This window comes from Nicotiana tabacum, chromosome 22, assembly GCF_000715075.1.
Source record: "Nicotiana tabacum cultivar K326 chromosome 22, ASM71507v2, whole genome shotgun sequence".
NCBI lineage: Eukaryota > Viridiplantae > Streptophyta > Magnoliopsida > Solanales > Solanaceae > Nicotiana > Nicotiana tabacum.
The window spans coordinates 147,472,923-147,478,179 of NC_134101.1; positions in this window are offsets into that span (position 1 = coordinate 147,472,923).

Genomic DNA, 5,257 nt, shown 5'->3' on the forward strand with positions numbered 1-5,257 from the left:
TTCAACTAGTTGTTACTTCAAATCAAACTCAACTCATACTCTTGTTACCATTAATTCATACTCTTGTTACCATTAAATGGATAGAACTACGACTTTAGTCGAGCAACACACTAATCGAGTAACCTTTTCACACCTATTCCCTGTGGGATTCGACCCCAACCTTGTTGGGTTATTATATTTGACACCGACCGCCTTACACTATTTATTAAAATGTAATTTGAGCGTATCAAATTTTGGCGTCGTTGCCGGGGAATACGGTTTTGAAATTACTAATTAGTGTGTGCTTTACTTTACGTCTTATTCTATTCCATCACACTTTGCTTGTTTTGCTTGGTATTGATCGGAAAACATGTCTAAGTATGGTGATGACGTAGAGGCAGAAATGGGAGAAAATCCTTTTGCGGACATCACATTGAGGATACAAATACTATTGTACCTCCTTATGCTCAAAGTGGAGGGGTTTTTCAAGAATTTCACTGATGATGATCCGACACAACATCTTAGAAACTTCTTGGGTGTGTGTGCAATGCATAAGCAGAATAATGTCTCTGATGATGCCCTAAGGTTGAGATGCTTCAAGTATTCTCTAGCTGGGGATGCAAGGAAATGGCTCCAAAATCTTCCCCCAAACTCCATTCATTCTTGGGCCGAACTTGTCTGAGCCTTCTTGTCTAAATGGTTCCCGCAAAGTAAGAAGTCGGAGCTCCGGGATAAAATTTTCTTTTTCAAGCAAGTACCGGGAGAACATCTACATGAGGCATGGGATCGTTTCAAATTATATTTGGTGAGATCTCCCAACCATGGTTTTCCGGATTCTATTTTGTTGGAGAAATTCTACATGGGCTTGGATCCTATGAACCAATATATAGCCAAGAATGCAGCTGCCAGATCTTTCATGGACAAATCATTCGCAAGGGTGACACAAATACTTGACAAAATGGCAAAGTATAATCAAGCATGGCACTCCGAAGATACCACAGGTGGAATTACATATGGTTCTCCTTCCTTGAGCAACATGATCAAGGAAAATCAAGAGAGAGAGATCAAGTGATTGCGGGGCTTGCTACAAATGTTAATGTGTTGACAAAGATGTTCACCGAAAGACAAACAAAGAAGGTAAATATGGTTGAGGATGTGCAACCCGTATCCAATGAGGATTTTGAGGAAGCAAATTATGTCAACAACTCTCAAGGAGGGTACCAAAGGCAACAATACCAAGGTTAAGGACAACAAAACCAATGGAGGCCTAAGCCGCAAGGGCAAGGCCACCAACAATGGTGAAATGATCAAGGTGGCTCAAACCAAGAAAATTGGAACAACAACAATAACTTCTCAAACCGGAGTTCAAACCCTTATGTTCCCCCAAAGGGTCACTATTCAAATCAAGGTTCCTCAAGCGAGTCTAAGTTGGAAAGTATGCTTGAACGGGTATTGCAAAATCAAGAAAACTTCGACACTTCTATGAGGAACATGACCGAGCTTGTTGGATCTCATACCGCATCCATTCAAAAATTGGAGATGCAAATGAGAGACCTCTCTAGGGAGAAAAATCCAAAGCAAAAGGGAACACCCCCTAGTGACACAATTGCGAACCCAAAGGGTAGTGGGAGTGGCCCAACTTCTCATGTCATGGCAATGACTACTAGGAGTGGGAAGGTACTACAAGGAGAGGGTGACAAGTTGTTGAGATAGAAGAGTTCGAGAAAGGGGTTGAGGTTGAAGAGCCAAGTGTTGTCGAAATTGAGAAAATTCCGGAAGATGCGCAAATGCAAGAAGAGAACTGGGAAGCGGTAAAGGAAAAGGTAAAAGAGACACCAAAAATACTTCCACCTATTCCTAGACCTCCTCCTCCATTCCCTCAAAGACTTGCTAGGAAGGTTGATGATAGCAAACTCGAGAAGTTCTACGACATTCTCAAGCAATTATCGGTGAATATCCCATTTGTGGAAGCATTTCAAGAGATGCTGGGTTTTGCTAAGTATTTGAAAGATTTGATCACCAAGAAGAAAACCACCGAAAATGAAGTGGTGAATGTGACTCACCGGATTAGTTCCATCATTGCAACATCACCCGTTCAAAACAAAGAGGACCTGTGAGCTTTTACCATTCCTTGTACCATCGGGGTACATGATTTTGCAAGAGCCCTTTGTGATAATGGAGCGAGCATCAACTTGATGCCTCTTGCCATTTACAAGAAAGCAGGATTGGGTATGCCAAGGCCCACGAGTATGAGATTGCAAATGGCTGATCGTTCTATCAAACGCCCGGTGGGAATTGTTGATGATGTACTTGTGAAGGTGGGAAAGATTCATTTTCCTGCCGACTTCGTAATCCTTGATTGTGCGGTTGACAAAGAGATCCCTATCATCTTGGGGAGACCATTCCTTTCCACGGGAAGATCACTCATGGATTCGGAACGGAATGAGATCAAATTTCGTGTGAATGATGAAGAGGTTACATTCCAAGCAAGCAAGGGTATGAAAATACCGCATGAGTATGAAAGCATCTCGGTGATCGATGTTGTTGATGAAGTAGAGGATGCGGTTGAAATAAAAATAGAAGAACAATGCCTCGGCGAAGCATTGGCGGCTATTTTGTTGAACTTTTATGGTGAGGATATGGAGGGATATATGGAATCGGTAAATGAATTGGAGGGGCTTGGTTCTTACACTTATGTTCCAGAAAAGCTCTCTCGACTTGGAGAATAGAGCCACACCTCCCGCAAAGCCATCTATTATTGAGCCACCACAAATAGAGCTCAAACCACTTCCACCGCACTTGAGGTATAAATTTCTTGGTTTAAATGATACTTTACCGGTAATCGTTTCTTCTTTGTTGAATGATGTGCAGGTAGAACGATTGTTGGAAGTCTTGAAGGAGCATAGGCAAGCCATTGGATGGACAATTGCGGACATCCGTGGGATTCCCGCGGGAATTTGTGAACACAAGATCCAACTAGAGAGCGAGAAAAACCAAGTGTGGAACATCAATGACGATTGAACCCATCAATGCAAGAGGTGGTAAAGAAGGATCCCAAACTACTATGTCCCCTCAGGCTCCAGTTGCATCCACTTCCACTGCACAGCCCACCTCTCAGTCTACCATTGCTCAGCCTTCTGCTGAACTGCCAGCCATCTCGAGGCTTGGTCTCATTGCTCAGCATGCCAATGCTAAGGTAAACCAGCTTCTAAAGACCCTGCCCAACCTCATCAAACAAGCCCTGACTCCTATACAATCCTCCGTGACAGCTCTCCAACAACACCAAATAGTGTATGGGGATCGCTTGCAATAGCTTGAGTTAAGGGTTGAGAAGGTACAGTGCGGTGAGGTTAGTGGTTTGCCTACGCTCACGGAGGAGGTTGCTTCTATGAAGACCGAGCTCCACAAGATGCAGACTTTGGAGTTCGATCTATCATCCCTCCTGCCCAAAGATGGTGAGCAGGGAGCAGGTGCAGCAGAGCCAGACTTGGGTCTTGAATTCACTACCCTGACGGCAGACATTGCACCTCAGACAGCCGGGACTCCCCAACCTCCAGCTCCTCTGGTACGTATTGATATTCCTGATGAAGAGGTTTTCGGACGATCTATTGAGTCTGAGGAGGAGGAGGCAGATGAGGGCAAGGATGAGGAGAGTTCATGGTCCTCGGATGATGATGGCCCTTAGGAGAAGGGCAAGCAGATTGCTGCTCCTACAATTGAGGAAGTGGAGTAAGCAGAACTTCAGGTAGCGATCAAACATTCTCTAGCAGATTTGGCCGCCCCTATGGATCTTTCGGTCACTCAGCCATCAGTGGGCGAGGTTAGCAGCTCACAGGCCCCATCTCCAGTTCTGGACCAGCTAGAGATCCCTCCTCCATCAGTGGAGGTCACTCCTCAGGTCGAGCTCTCATCGGTCCCAGCTTCAGCATCAGAGGGTGACCCCACCATCACTCAGCCGGCTGCCGACTCCTATAGCGCTTAGTGCGCCTCAGGGAGCCCCTTAAACTCTACTCTATGTTCTTATGCATTGCAGACAATGCATGCCTTTTAGTTGGGGGTGGTAGCCTTGTTTATACTTTTGTGACATTATCAACTGTTGTACATATTTATGCCTTTATGTTATAAACAAACTTATGTACTCATGTGTATTTTGTGATTCTATGTATGTTAGTGTTTTGTGATTTCTGTACATAAGTTATGTTGTGTAGTTCGTAATTTGTATATATTAGTGCTTTGTGATCTCCGTACATAAAGTATGTTATCCTTGTGCAAAAAAAGAAAGAACAACAAAAAGAAGTAGATAGTTTTCCATCTTTAGTAATTAGCAATAAATTTCCCTTGGTTTTTCTTTGCCAGGTTCTTTTCCAAGGGTGTAATAGTAGAACCAGGACAGTAGAATGAAACATATTGACCGGTTTGGTGTAATTGTCTAGTCTCAAGCAGGTGTGTCTGTATATAGCATATACCCTTCCATATATATAAAAAAAGAAGAGATCAACTATGTGAACTTGAGGCTCGCTCTGTGACTTTATGTCTACCTAGAGTTATACTTGTATATCTGATGAAAGCTTTGAGTTGCCAAGTGTTGACTCGAGGGCTTCAAACTATGTTATCCAAATAGTTCGTATGCCATGTATGTGAGTTCTTTGTGTAAATAATTCTTGCGTTTGCTTCTACCATCTAGAACTTGCCCGATTGGTTTTTCGATGCTTATAATAATTACACTTGGTTGGAGAAATGACCTTAGGTAGTCTTTGTGCTTTTTGGAAAACCAGTTAGCCTTTCAAGGCACCAATTGTACAGATAGTATCACTAGTTACCCCATTTGAGCCTTTAACCTTTTCTTTGGCTACCTCATTACAAACCTTTCCCTTTTTGTGAAATAATTCCCTCTTTTGAACCCGTCCCTCCTTGAGCATTGAGAATGATGCTAAAAGCCTAAGTTGGGGGTGTGGTGTAAAGTCGGAAATTGGCAAGATTGTACAATGAGCGTAGGAAAGTGAACCTCAAAATGTGAAATTATTCAAGCTCCAAAAGAAAAATATTTATATAAAAAAAGAGAGAAATATTTGTATATATATAAATTATAGAGCCTTGAAGAAAATTAGAAAGGTAGTTAAGGTGGTTCTATATTGGGAACTAGATGCCAATGAGGCTATGGGGGTTGAAGAGAAACAAAGCGTAAAAAGAATGACAAATGTGAGTAGTGTTCAAGGAGGATGAAGTCACTTGTATCCAAATGCTTATCCGACCCTTCCCTAAGCCTACATTACAAGTT